The 15,993-nt window shown below is 39.8% G+C and overlaps 1 protein-coding gene across 1 annotated transcript in view; it reads left to right on the forward strand.

Annotated features, from left to right (window-relative positions):
• LOC139755693 (Ig-like and fibronectin type-III domain-containing protein 2) overlaps window positions 1-15,993 on the forward strand; it is a gene marked incomplete at its 3' end in the record, with an annotated part of 712,838 nt that overhangs the window by 210,617 nt on the left and 486,228 nt on the right. The gene's annotated exons all lie outside the window — the stretch shown is intronic.

Consider the following 15,993-nt stretch of genomic DNA (forward strand, 5'->3'; position numbering starts at 1 on the left):
AAGTGAGCGCTCAAATTATAGAGGTATAAGTTTGTTGAGTATTCCTGGGAAATTATATGGGAGGGTACTGATTAAGAGGGTGAAGGCATGTACAGAGCATCAGATTAGGGAAGAGCAGTGTGGTTTCAGAAGTCGTGGAGGATGTGTGGATCAGGTGTTTGCTTTGAAGAATGTATGTGAGAAATACTTAGAAAAGCAAATGGATTTGTATGTAGCATTTATGGATGTGGAGAAGGCATATGATAGAGTTGATAGATATGCTCTGTAGAAGGTATTAAGAATATATGGTGTGGGAGGCAAAATGTTAGAAGCAGTGAAAAGTTTTTTTCGATGATGTAAGGCATGTGTACGTGTAGGAAGAGCGGAAAGTGATTGGTTCTCAGTGAATGTAGGTTTGCGGCAGGGGTGTATGATGTCTACATGGTTGTTTAATTTGTTTATGGATGGGGTTGTTAGGTAGGTGAATGCAAGAGTTTTGGAAAGAGGGGCAAGTATGCAGTCTGTTGTGGATGAGAGAGCTTGGTAAGGGAGTCAGATGTTGTTCGCTGATGATACATCGCTGGTGGCTGACTCGTGTGAGAAGCTGCAGAAGCTGGTAAATGAGTTTGGTAAAGTGTGTGAAAGAAGAAAGCTGAGAGTAAATGTGAATAAGAGCAAGGTTATTAGGTACAGTAGGGTTGAGGGACAAGTCAAGTGGGAGGTATGTTTGAATGGAGAAAAACTGGAAGTGAAAACTTTTAGATATCTGGGAGTGGATTTTGCAGCGGATGGAACCATGGAAGCGGAAGTGAATCATAGGGTGGGGAAGGGGGCGAAAGTTCTGGGAGCTCAATGTGGAAGTCGAGAACATTATCTCCGGAAGCAAAAATTGATATGTTTGAAGGAATAGTGGTTCCAACAATGTTATATGGTTGCGAGGCGTGGGCTGTAGATAGAGTTGTGTGCGGAGGAGGGTGGACGTGCTGGAAATGAGATGGCTTAGGACAATATGTGGTGTGAGGTGGTTTGATCGAGTGAGTATTAATAGGGTAAGAGAGATGTTTGGTAATATAAAGAGTGTGGTTGAGAGAGCAGAAGAGGGTGTTTTGAAATGGTTTGGTCACATGGAGGGAATGAGTGAGGAAAGATTGACCAAGAGTATATATGTGTCAGAGGTGGAGGGAACGAGAAGTGGGAGACCAAATTATAGGTCGAAGGACGCAGTGAAAAAGATTTTGAGAGATCGGGGCCTGAACATACAGGAGGACGAGAGGCCGTGCAAGGAATAGAGTGAATTGGAACGATGTGGTATACCGGGGTCGACGTGCTGTCATTGGACTGAACAGGACATGTAAAGCGTCTGGGGTAACCCTTGGAAAGGTTTGTGGGTTCTGGGTGTGTATAGGGAGCTGTTGTGTCAATGCATTACACATGACAGCTAGAGACTGAGTGTGAAAGAATGTAGCCTTTCGTGTCTGTTTTCCTGGCGCTACCTTGCTGAAGCGGGGGATGGCGATGCTATTTCCTGTAGGGCAGGGTGGCGACAGGAATGTATGAAGACAAGCAAATATGATTATTTACATGTGTATATATGTATATGTCTGTGTATATTTATGTATATGTTGATCTGTACATGTAAATATATGTGCGTGTATGGGCGTTTATGTATATATTTGTGTATATGAATGGATGAGCCATTATTCGTCTGTTTCCTGGCGCTATTTAGCTGACGTGGGAAACAACGATTAAGTATTATGATGATATAATCATAAAAATGATAGTGATAATGATGATAATAATAATGATAATAATGATGATAATAATAATGATAATGATAATAATAATAATAATAATAATGATTATAATAATAATAATAATAATAATAATAATAATAATAATAATAATAATAATAATAGTAATAATAATAGTAATAATGATAATGATAATAATAGTAATGGTAATGATAATGGTAATGATGATGGTAATTATAAAATGTACGAGGAAAGAAGTATATGAGCGTTACCTGTAGGAAGGGAGCACTGGTGAGTGGCATAGAGTGAGTTATATAAAAGAGGAAGAGGTAGGTGGTCAGTAGGAAGGTGCAAGGGATGAAAAAGAGGGTATGAAAACAGTGAGCGAGTATATTCGCTTGTGAGCACGATAGCATGAGGGGGAAGGAGTACGTCGTGTATGCTGGAGATACATGATCTTTATGTGAATAAAGAAACAGGCGCAGGTTTGAGAAGCTTCTTTGAAAGAGAGACGGAAAATGCTTGGATGAAGGAAAGATATGTGCTTTGATAAGAGAAAAGTAGATTTATTCATGTAGATAATATGCATAGACCAGGTTGTTTAAAGACATGTTGCACAAGGGACAATGATAGATAAACAAAGCTTTCGCACTGTGTATGTGTGTAACCATAAAGAACGCGTCATATTAAGAAGACAATTTTGTCTGATAAAAGAAACTTAACTGGATAGATGGGTTATTAGAGATACTCGTGGTAAAGTGACTTAACCTTATGGAGTCAAGGATACTTTTAACATTGCACTCAAACATATCGCCTGCAAACGTCGATGTAGTTGATAAATTTCTGAAAAGTAAAGATAAGTTCAAATGGTTTTTTAAGACATTTAAGAATAAGAAATGATATGACTCACCAATATGGCAACTAGCAAACCCACCAATATGGCAACTAGCAAACCCATCTTTCGTTGTGATCATATAGTAAACCTTTAGAATCACCGGTGTTCGAAGACAGGGGTTGACAAGAGATAATATTGCGTTGCCTTAGACTCATCCTTGTAATGATCACCTTACAGCACCAGCTGCCACACAGCCGTGTCTATATTGCGTCAGTGGCATATTCTAGCCCAGCTGTCACATGCCACTCAGTCCAGCCAATTTTTTTTCAGTGCACCTCTCCAGATCCAGATGTCACACAATGCTTTACTTTAGCCCTGGTTTTGAAATGTCACGACTCAGCACCAGGTGCCATACAATAGTGGTAACCTAACACTGTTATCCTAGTGCCATACTCGGTCATCAGTCATCACAGATCATTTCAAGCTCAACAGTATTATCTCTGCGCCACAGCTCAGTGCTAGTAGCTACACAGAATGTTTATCGATCACTGTAGCTTCTGTTCCTCATTCCAACGCCAACTGCGAAAGTACATTGCAAACTCAACATTTTTATCTTCACTGCCATATTCTAGTCAATAGTGCTGTCCTAGCACTGCAGCTTCACTGGCACAAACGAGCAACGCTACATCAGCGCCACACTCCAGCACCAGCCACTACACGACGGTGTATTTGCAACGATACTTCGTTGTCACATCTCACCACTTGTTGTCATTGGTCACAGAACTTCGTAAATCAAAATGTTATATCAGAGCCATTCATATACACACATATATACATTCACGCACATACACGTATCTCTCTCTCTCTCTCTCTCTCTCTCTCTCTCTCTCTCTCTCTCTATATATATATATATATATATATATATATATATATATACATATTCTTTTTTCTTCATACACATTCGCCATTTTCCGAATTAGCGACGTAGCGTTAAGAATAGGAGACTGAGCCTTAGAGACAAAATTCTTACTTGGCCCCCTTCTCTGTTCGCTATTTTGGAAAAGTAAAAACAGGAGGGGAGAACTTCCAGCCCCCGCTCCCTCCCCTTTTAGTTACCTTCTACGACACGTAGGGGATAAGTGGGAAGTATTCTTTTTCCTCTATTTTCCTCTATTTCCTCTTTTTCCTCTCTCTCTCTCTCTCTCTCTCTCTCTCTCTCTCTCTCTCTCTCTCTCTCTATATATATATATATATATATATATATATATATATATATATATATATATAAATATTTATATATATATTCCTCACGTGTCGTAGAAGGCGACTAAAGGGGACGGGAGTGGGGGGCCAGAAACCCTCCCCTCCTTGTATTTTAACATTCTAAAAGGGGAAACAGAAGAAGGAGTCACGCGAGGAGTGCTCATCCTCCTCGAAGGCTCAGATTGGGGTGTCAAAATGTGTGTGGATGTAACCAAGATGAGAAAAAAGGAGAGATAGGTGGTATGTTTGAGGAAAGGAACCTGGATGTTTTGGCTCTGAGTGAAACGAAGCTCAAGGGTAAAGGGAAAGAGTGGTTTGGGAATGTCTTGGGAGTACAGTCAGGGGTTAGTGAGAGGACAAGACAAGGGAAGGAGTAGCACTACTCCTGAATCAGGAGTTGTGGGAGTATGTGATAGAGTGTAAGAAAAAAAAATCTAGATTGATATGGGTAAAACTGAAAGTTGATGGAGAGAGATAGGTGATTATTGGTGCATATGCACCTGGGCATGAGAAGAAAGATCATGAGAGTCAAGTGTTTTGGGAGCAGCTGAATGAGTGTGTTAGTGGTTTTGATGCACAACACCAGGTTATAGTGATGGGTGATTTGAATGCAAAGGTGAGTAATGTGGCAGTTGAGGGAATAATTGGTATACATGGAGTGTTCAGTGTTGTAAATGGAAATGGTGAAGAGCTTGTAGATTTATGTGCTGAAAAAGAACTGGTGATTAGGAATACCTGGTTTAAAAAGCGAGATATACATAAGTATACGTATGTCAGTAGGAGAGATGGCCAGAGAGCGTTATTGGATTACGTGTTAATTGATAGACGCACGATAAAGAGACTTTTGGATGTTAATATGCTGAGAGGTGCAACTGGAGGGATGTCTGATCATTATCTTGTGGAGGCGAAGGTGAAGATTTGTGTGGGTTTTCAGAAAAGAAGAGAGAATGTTGGGGTGAAAAAGAGAGTGGTGAGAGTAAGTGAGCTTGGGAAGGAGACTTGTGTGAGGAAGTACCAGGAGAGACTGAGTACAGAATGGAAAAAGGTGACAACAAAGGAGGTAAGGGGAGTGGGGAGGAATGGGATATATTTAGGGAAGCAGTGATAGATTGCGCAAAAGATGCTTGTGGCATGAGAAGCGTGGGAGGTGGGTTGATTAGAAAAGGTAGTGAGTGGTGGAATGAAGAGGTAAGTTTACTATTGAAAGAGAAGAGAGAGGCATTTGGACGATTTTTGCAGGGAAAAAATGCAAATGAGTGGGAGAGGTATAAAAGAAAGAGGCGGGAGGTCAAGAGAAAGGTGCAAGAGGTGAAAAATAGGGCAAATGAGAGTTGGGGTGAGAGAGTATCATTAAATTTTAGGGAGAATAAAAAGATGTTTTGGAAGGAGGTAAATAAAGTGCGTAAGACAAGGGAGCAAATGGGAACTTCAGTGAAGGGGGCTAATGGGGAGGTGATAACAAGTAGTGGTGATGTGAGAAGGAGATGGAGTGAGTATTTTGAAGGTTTGTTGAATGAGTTTGATGATAGAGTGGCAGATATAGGGTGTTTTGGTCGAGGTGCTGTGCAAAGTGAGAGGGTTAGGGAAAATGATTTGGTAAATAGAGAAGAGGTAGTAAAAGCTTTACGGAAGATGAAAGCCGGCAATGCAGCAGGTTTAGATGGTATTGCAGTGGAATTTATTAAAAAAGGGGGTGACTGTATTGTTGACTGGTTGGTAAGGTTATTTAATGTATGTATGAATCATGGTGAGGTGCCTGAGGATTGGCGGAATGCGTGCATAGTGCCATTGTACAAAGGCAAAGGGGATAAGAGTGAGTGCTCAAACTACAGAGGTATAAGTTTGTTGAGTATTCCTGGTAAATTATATGGGAGGGTATTGATTGAGAGGGTGAAGGCATGTACAGAGCATCGGATTGGGGAAGAGCAGTGTGGTTTCAGAAGTGGTAGAGGATGTGTGGATCAGGTGTTTGCTTTGAAGAATGTATGTGAGAAATACTTAGAAAAACAAATGGATTTGTATGTAGCATTTATGGATCTGGAGAAGGCATATGATAGAGTTGATAGAGATGCTCTGTGGAAGGTTTTAAGAATATATGGTGTGGGAGGCAAATTGTTAGAAGCAGTGAAAAGTTTTTATCGAGAATGTAAGGCATGTGTACGTGTAGGAAGAGAGGAAAGTGATTGGTTCTCAGTGAATGTAGGTTTGCGGCAGGGGTGTGTGATGTCTCCATGGTTGTTTAATTTGTTTATGGATGGGGTTGTTAGGGAGGTAAATGCAAGAGTTTTCGAAAGAGGGGCAAGTATGCAGTCTGTTGTGGATGAGAGAGCGTGGGAAGTGAGTCAGTTGTTGTTCGCTGATGATACAGCGCTGGTGGCTGATTCATGTAAGAAACTGCAGAAGCTGGTGACTGAGTTTGGTGAAAGTGTTTGGTGAGTGTGTGAAAGAAGAAAGTTAAGAGTAAATGTGAATAAGAGCAAGGTTATTAGGTACAGTAGGGTTGAGGGTCAAGTCAATTGGGAGGTAAGTTTGAATGGAGAAAAACTGGAGGAAGTAAAGTGTTTTAGATATTTGGGAGTGGATCTGGCAGCGGATGGAACCATGGAAGCGGAAGTGAATCATAGGGTGGGGAGAAGGGGCGAAAAGTCTTCGAGCCTTGAAGAATGTTTGGAAGTCGAGAACATTATCTCGGAAAGCAAAAATGTGTATGTTTAAAGGAATAGTGGTTCCAACAATGTTGTATGGTTGCGAGTTGTGCGCAGGAGGGTGGATGTGCTGGAAATGAGATGTTTGAGGACAATATGAGGTGTGAGGTGGTTTGATCGAGTAAGTAATGTAAAGGTAAGAGAGATGTGTGGAAATAAAAAGAGTGTGGTTGAGAGAGCAGAAGAGGGTGTTTTAAAACGGTTTGGTCACATGGAGAGAATGACTGAGGAAAGATTGACCAAGAGGATATATGTGTCAGAGGTGGAGGAAACGAGGAGAAGTGGGAGACCAAATAGGAGGTGGAAAGATGGAGTGAAAAAGATTTTGAGTGATCGGGGCCTGGACATGCAAGAGGGTGAAAGGCGTGCAAGGAATAGAGTGAATTGGAACGATGTGGTATACCGGGCTGTCTCAGCCACACTCTTTTTACTACCACACATCTCTCTTACCCTATTATTACTTACTCGATCAAACCACCTCACACCACATATTGTCCTCAAACATCTCATTTTGCAGCACATCCACCCTCCTTCGCACAACTCTATCCATAGCCCACGCCTCGCAGCCAGACAACATTGTTGGAACCACTATTCCTTGAAACATGCCCATTTTTGCTTTCCGAGGTAATGTTCTCGCCTTCCACACATTCTTCAAGGCTCCCAGAATATTTGCCCCCTCCCCCACCCTATGATTCACTTCCGCTTCCATGGTTCCATCCGCTGCCAATTCCACTCCCTGATATCTAAGACACTTCACTTCCTCCAGTTTTTCTCCATTCAAACTTACCTCCCAATTGACTTGACCCTCAATCCTACTGTACCTAATAACCTTGCTCTTATCCAGATTTACTCTCAACTTTCTTCTTTCACATACTTTACCAACTCAGTCACCAGCTTCTGCAGTTTCTCACATGAATCAGCCACCAGCGCTGTATCATCATCGAACAACAACTCACTTCCCAGGCTCTCTCATCCACAAAAGACTGCATACTTGCCCCTCTTTCCAAAACTCCTGCATTCTCCTCCCTAACAACCATATCCATAAACAAATTAAACAACCATGGAGACATCACACACCCCTGCCGCAAACCTATATTCACTGAGAACCAATCACTTTCCTCTGTTCCTACACGTACACATGCCTTAGATCCTCGATAACAACTTTTCATTGCTTCTAACAACTTACCTCCCACACCATATATTCTTAATACGTTCCACAGAGCATCTCTATCAACTCTATCATATGCCTTCTCCAGATCCATAATTGCTACATACAAATCCATTTGCTTTTCTAATTATTTCTCATATACATTCTTCAAAGCAAACACCTGATCCACACATCCTCTATCACTTCTGAAACCACACTGCTCTTCCCCAATCTGATGGTCTGTACATGCCTTCACCCTCTCAATCAATACCCTCCCATATAATTTAACAGGAATACTCAACAAACTTATACCTCTGTAATTTGAGCACTCACTCTTATCCCCTTTGCCTTTGTACAATGGCACTATGCAAGCATTCCGCCAATCCTCAGGCACCTCACCATGAATCATACATACATTGAATCACCTTACCAACCAGTCAACAATACAGTCACCCCCTTTTTTAATAAATTCCACTGCAATACCATTCCAACCTGCTGCCTTGCCGGCTTCCATCTTCCGCAAAGTTTTTACTACCGTCTTCTCTGTTTACCAAATCATTTTCCCTAACCCTCTCACTTTGCACACCACCTCTACCAAAACACCCTATATCTGCCACTCTATCATCAAACACATTCAATAAACCTTCAAAATACTCACTCCATCTTCTCACATCACCACTATTTGTTATCACCTCCCCATTAGCCCCCTTCACTGAAGTTCCCATTTGCTCCCTTGTCTTAAGCACTTTATTTACCTCCTTCCAAAACATCTTTTTATTCTCCCTAAAATTTAATGATACTCTCTCACCCCAACTCTCATTTCCCTCTTTTTCACCTCTCGCACCTTTCTCTTGACCTCTAGCCTCTTTCTTTTATACATTTCCCACTCATTTGCATTTTTTCCCTGCAAAAATCGTCCAAATGCCTCTCTCTTCTCTTTCACGAATAATCTTACTATTTCATCCCACCACTCACTACCCTTTATAATCAACCGATCTCCCACGCTTCTCATGCCACAAGCATCCTTTACGCAAGCCATCACTGCTTCCCTAAATACATCCCGGAGATAGGGGAGAAAGAATACTTCCCACGTATTCCCTGTGTGTCGTAGAAGGCGACTAAAAGGAAAGGGAGTTGGGGGGTGGCTGGAATTCCTCCCCCCCTTGTTTTTTTTTTAATTTTCCAAAAGAAGGAACAGAGAAGGGGGCCAGGTGAGGATATTCCTTCAAAGGGCCAGTCCTCTGTTCTTAACGCTACCTCGCTATCGCGGGAAATGGCGAATAGTATGAAAGATATATATATATATATATATATATATATATAAATATATATATATATATATATATATATATATATATATATATATATATATATATATATATATATATATATATATATATATATATATTCCTATGAGTCCACAGGGAAAATGAAACACGAAAAGTTCCCAAGTGCTCTTTCGTGTAATAATCACATCATCAGAGGAGACACAACAGAGAAATATAAGTCAGTTGATATACATCGAAGAGACGAAGCTAGGATGCCATTTACCAAATTACGTCGTAGGTTCGTGTCTTCGATGTATATCAACTGACTTATATTTCTCTCCTGTGTCTCCCCTGATGATGTGATTATTACACGAAAGTGCACTTGAGAACTTATCATGTTTTATTTTCCCCTTGGACTCATAGGAATATCTTGATCACGCGCAAAAGTGTGCTCCTTTCCAATATATATATATATATATATATATATATATATATATATATATATATATATATATATATATATATATATATATATATATATATATATATATATGTATATATAAATATTTATATTTATTTATTTATTTTGCTTTGTCGCTGTCTCCCGCGTTTGCGAGGTAGCGCAGGGAAACAGACGAAAGAAATGACCCAACCCACCCCCATACACATGTATATACATACACGTCCACACACGCAAATATACATACCTATACATCTCAATGTACACATATATATACACACACAGACACATACATATATACCCATGCACACAATTCACACTGTCTGCCTTAATTCATTTTCATCGCCACCTCGCCACACATGGAATACCATCCCCCTCCCCCCTCATGTGTGCGAGGTAGCGCTAGGAAAAGACAACAAAGGCCCCATTCGCTCACACTCAGTCTCTAGCTGTCATGCAATAATTCCCGAAACCACAGCTCCCTTTCCACATCCAGGCCCCACGCTACTTTCCATGGTTTACCCCAGACGCTTCACATGCCCTGATTCAATCCACTGACAGCACGTTAACCCCGGTATACCACATCGATCCAATTCACTCTATTTCTTGCCCGCCTTTCACCCTCCTGCATGTTCAGGCCCCGATCACTCAAAATCTTTTTCACTCCATCTTTCCACCTCCAATTTGGTCTCCCACTTCTCCTCGTTCCCTCCACCTCCGACACATATATCCTCTTGGTCAATCTTTCCTCACTCATTCTCTCCATGTGCCCAAACCATTTCAAAACACCCTCTTCTGCTCTCTCAACCACGCTCTTTTTATTTCCACACATCTCTCTTACCCTTACATTACTTACTCGATCAAACCACCTCACACCACATATTGTCCTCAAACATCTCAGTTCCAGCACATCCACCCTCCTGCGCACAACTCTATCCATAGCCCACGCCTCGCAACCATACAACATTGTTGGAACCACTATTCCTTCAAACATAGCCATTTTTGCTTTCGGAGATAATGTTCTCGACTTCCACACATTCTTCAAGGCTCCCAGGATTTTCGCCCCCTCCCCCACCCTATGATTCACTTCCGCTTCCATGGTACCATCCGCTGCCTGATCCACTCCCAGATATCTAAAAATCTTTACTTCTCCAGTTTTTCTCCGTTCAAACTTACCTCCCAATTTACTTGACCCTCAACCCTACTGTACCTAATAACCTTGCTCTTATTCACATTTACTCTTAACATTCTTCTTTCACACACTTTACCAAACTCAGTCACCAGCTTCTGCAGTTTCTCACATGAATCAGCCACCAGCAATGTATCATCAGCGAACAACAACTGACTCACTTCCCAAGCTCTCTCATCCCCAACAGACTTCATACTTGTCCCTCTTTCCAAAACTCTTGCATTCACCTCCCTAACAACCCCATCCATAAACAAATTAAACAACCATGGAGACATCACACATCCCTGCCGCAAACCTACATTCACTGAGAACCAATCACTTTCCTCTCTTCCTACACGTACACACACACACACACACACACACACACACATATATATATATATATATATATATATATATATATATATATATATATATATATATATATATATATATATATATATATATATATATATATATATATATATATATATATATATATATATATATATATATAAACTTACTAGGACACACACACACACACACACACACACACACACACACACACACACACACACACACACACACACACACACACACACACACACACACACACACACACACACACACATAAGGCTCTGTGAATGTAAAACTTCCTCCACTTTCAGTACAAATACATAATTACATAAAGACAACTAGATGCACTGATCTTTGAGTTGAACAAACGTCATTAGATGTCTAGTAATTGATGAAGATGGAAGGTGTTAGTCATTATATTCAGACGTACGGGGAAGTAATACTTATTCATGTATCTTAGATGCATGGAGATCTATATTGTGTGAGACATTGTATATGGTCACCATATACAGTTATCCAAAGGAACTTAGGAAATGAAATGAGTTTGAAGTGGATATAAGGAAGTGGAAGTAACAGTTAGTTATAAAGAACAAAGCAAGAGGAGGATTGGTTGACGAATTTGCAGTGGCAGAGAGTCAAAGGAGAATATATCTTAAGTAAAAGTGGACAACTGTGTGGAGAAATTAAAAAAGAAAGTGGGAGAAAAGATGTGCAGCAAATTATTAGAGATTCAAAGGAGAAATTGGACGGTAAATGCCAAAGCTGGAGAGAAATAAGGTGGAGCTAGAATGGTTGGTAAGGAAAGAGTAGGTTGTGACGTAGCGCCGTTTGCTCCGGCAGTTAAAGGAAATATGAAAATGAAGTTTAAGGTTAATGAATGAGAATATTATAACGTAGGCAGGAAGGTAGCAATCAGTGTTTACCTCTGGCATGGGTGAAAAGGAAACTAGTGACGGTAACAACATTGATCCTGTTGGATGTAAAAGGTTTTGTGACTTTGATGTTAGCAGATTCATCACAGCTTCGCATTGGTAGATAACAAAGAATAGACTTGACTAATTACAGTGTGTTTATTAGTATTAATCATCTGGTGAATACCTAAAAGAATATATGAAGGAAATGAATGAGAGGTCTAAGAGGGTAAACCAGTAAGCCAGTGCAGTCCACGAGGATTGGGTTCCCAAGGAAAGTATTTTGGATATTCGCAAAGAAAACACAGGTTTACTGTGGAGTTAAGATGACATACTTCGAGACAGTTACATAAGTAAGGCCAGTTCATAACGATAATGACGCTTGTAACAACGTCCTGTAATGAACGGGAAGATGTTAGTATCAATGTTAATCTAGAATTTCACCGAATGTACAGGAATAGTGTATATTAAGGTAATTAGATTGGATGATGATGTCTGGGAAGATAGAGGGTATGTGCCTTTAAAAGTGTCATGGTACAGGAGCAAGGGAACAGGCGCATACAACTTTGGGAGGAACAACTGTAGCGTAGGGGACGAATATGCTGGACACAATGGAGAAATGATAAGAGGCGTTCAAGGGTGTTTAGAAAGAACAAAATGATCGATCTGGGTGATTCTATGTATGAGGGAATCAACTGGTATTAGACGGATAGAGTATGGAAAGAGAATATATATATATATATATATATATATATATATATATATATATATATATATATATATATATATATATATATGGGACCACAGAGGTAACAAGTCGTTTCTATAGTTGATGTGGAGCGAAAATTGGGAAAGTTTTTAATGAAGGCAAATGATATATCCAAGAACACTGAAAGCAAGAAATATGACGGTAGAAATAGATGCTAGAATCAAAATAGAGGAAGAGGTAAAGAAAAAGGAACAACTTTTGGATAATATTAAAGTTAATATTTCATAACTGTATTTCATAACTGTATCAAAGACGAGTAGTACATTAAACTTTAGCTGCAGGTATGGGCTAATTGTAATGATTTTTAGAGAATTAGCAAGGAACATGAGAAGTAATGATCGGTACATTTTGGTAATCCCTAAGGTCAAAGGCTGGACGAGGATATTCTTAATTTGTTAACGAGAATAAGGCTAAATATCCTTCACTAGCTGATTATGTTCGAAGAGCCGATGGCAATAGAGATTAGGCCCAAGAAATTGGCATTTTTAAAGTATGTATTTAGGAAGATAGATATGGTCCTCTGAATTAAAGGCCGGTTTCATAACTAACATACGTTATAGCATATTAGAACAAACAATTTGCACACTAATAGGAAAATATTTCACTGAATTTTTGGTTAATGTTCAATTTGGAAAACATATGAAAGACCTGGAGTTATAAATCTATGAAAAAGTCAACAAAATAATACAGAAGAGATGTAGATGGATGGACTGTATATATATTTGGATTTCGTAAAGGCATTTGATGTATGCTTCATTGTAAGTTGTCACTGAACAAGAGAATGCAGGATGACAACACTGAGAAGGTGGCAAGGTTGATGAAGGATGGTTAAAGTAGAAGAGCGATGTTAGGGTGGACTGTTCGTGGTGGTCACTAGGGGAACGCTACAAGGATCGACCTTGGGACTTGTGTCGTTTTTAAAGATTTTGTTAAAGACAATATTAGAGGAAAGAAGACCATATGTTAGTATGTTTACAAATGAGACAAGATGAGGGAGATTGGAAACTATTGCCGTAGGATCTGGATGCTTCAGCAGTTTAGCAACGTGACGACGAAATTTATCCAAGAGTGAGAACATGAGTACAACTACATAACGCCAGTGGATTAGAAGGACTGATATTATGAGCAAAACTTGAAATATTGATACAGAAGAACTTATTTAGCAGAAACATTGGTGAGAATGTTAGAGTGGTCTGTACATTACCAGCAAACATGTAAATGGTATTCACTTTCATGTTTGGAGATATGATTAAGCAAATTTATACAATCTGGAAAGAATGCAAAAATAGAGGCCTCCGAATGAGTGGGTCTGGTTTAGACGAGTTTGAAAATACTGCAATGACCTGCTTTAAGAACAAGGGAAAGAGAGGATAAAATCATGACATATCAGTTTCTGAACTTAACTGAACCTGGATAGGGGTCACATATTTCAGTGCTGGAAATGGAGATGCCGAAGGGACGTAAGTGGAAATTCTAAAAGTAAATAGTATTCCAGGCACGCAATAATGACTGATACTTGGAATCCATTACATGGAATGTCTGGTGTGTAAGGAACTGGAATGATTTCAAAACACAGCTGAACTTTTGTTTGTGAATGATATGAGAATTTCACTACATTCCTGGGTACAGATGGTAATTGCCAGCACACACACACACACACACACACACACACACACACACACACACACACACACACACACACACACACACACACACTACACACACACACACACACACACACACACACACACACACACACACACACTACACACACACACACACACACACACACACACACACACACACACACACACACACACACACACACACACTTTCCCTGTTTTTCCTTCAAATAATCTGTATGTACTTCATAATATTTGTGTTTGATGTTTCTTTTCATTTTCTTTTAAAACCCTCCGACACACGCAAGGGCTTCATGCTTTTTAGGTTTCACATTCTTACTTCATTCTCTTAAGATGTTTTCCAGGGCTAACATAAAAAGCTCAGTGAACACTATGTACCTAAGTGGCTGTAGATGGCAAGGGTGTAATGGCAGTTTACGTTTGACCACAGTTCAAGGGTGTTTGCTTCAGAAATATCCGTGTTTACAGGGCTTGTGTGGTAACTGGGACATAATGCAGCAGCTGTACCACGTTGGTAATAACCTTTATACTTGTTGTAGTGGTGAGCAGTTTTAATCTTACATTGCCTTCTTAAATACTTGGTACTAAGAAGCTGAATACCCTCTCCGGATAACCCAGATGTGTGACAAGAAATCACAGTCTTAAGACAATGTAAGAAACATGAACGTCTTGATGCATAACTTGCCTCCAGTTTGTCAAGTGACCGTCACCACTAAGCGCATACTCCGTGTCTGCTTCGTGAGCCAGACCCAGGCGTCTTATTACCCCCTTCTTTCCAAACATGTCATTGCCTTGACCACGACCTCAGACTATGTGAAACTTTTAAAGACTTGGATGTCCTCGCTAGTTGCCTCGACATATGGGTCAAACAAGTTTCTCGATCCTAGATCATGTATTAACACCATGACCACTATATATATATATATATATATATATATATATATATATATATATATATATATATATATATATATATATATATATATATATGTATGTGTGTATGTGTGTGTGTGTGTGTGTGTGTGTGTGTGTGTGTGTGTGTACAACGTAAAGACCCCTTAATATTCGGCTAAGTAAAGTCTGCTGACTACATATGATTGGTTGACAGAGATTCTGATTAACAGTTAGATTCAATAGTCATTCAGTTCGAATATCGTAAACTACGAAAAAGTGGTCGCAGCCGTAAGGATCCAGAAAATACCTGGGAAGAAAGCAGGTCTGTGCCCTTGTAACACTTGACAGTATTCTAAGTTCCAGTGTTCGAGAGTTGATATTAGACTAATCATTTCTGTCGAGATTTCAAATTGTTACAAGATTTCTTTAAGTCACAAAGTACATGAAATCGTGTGAATCCTTTGAATCTTGGATATCCAAGAGTAGTGCAAATAATCAACCAGATATTGATTTCCGGAGTGAGGACATTACTTCAAATTAAAACAAAAAACGAATCCGTGTCCATCTTGGAAGAGCGAGCACCTTACACTGAGCTGCACAACACCAACCATCACAGATGCTGACTGATTATTTCCTTTTCTGGTCACATTAAATACTACCCACATCCTGAATTAAGTGCAACACTTGATAATAACATTATTATTAATTTCCAGTATTTCCAGTATGGTCTTAACTTTGGCCACAAACTGGTTTTTGAGCTTGGCCTCAACCCTCCGGTTGGCTAGGTACAAACAAGCATCTGTGTACCAAAGTTATTCACTAACGGAAGAGACATAACAGTCA

Source organism: Panulirus ornatus, chromosome 19 (assembly GCF_036320965.1).
Source record: "Panulirus ornatus isolate Po-2019 chromosome 19, ASM3632096v1, whole genome shotgun sequence".
Lineage (NCBI taxonomy): Eukaryota > Metazoa > Arthropoda > Malacostraca > Decapoda > Palinuridae > Panulirus > Panulirus ornatus.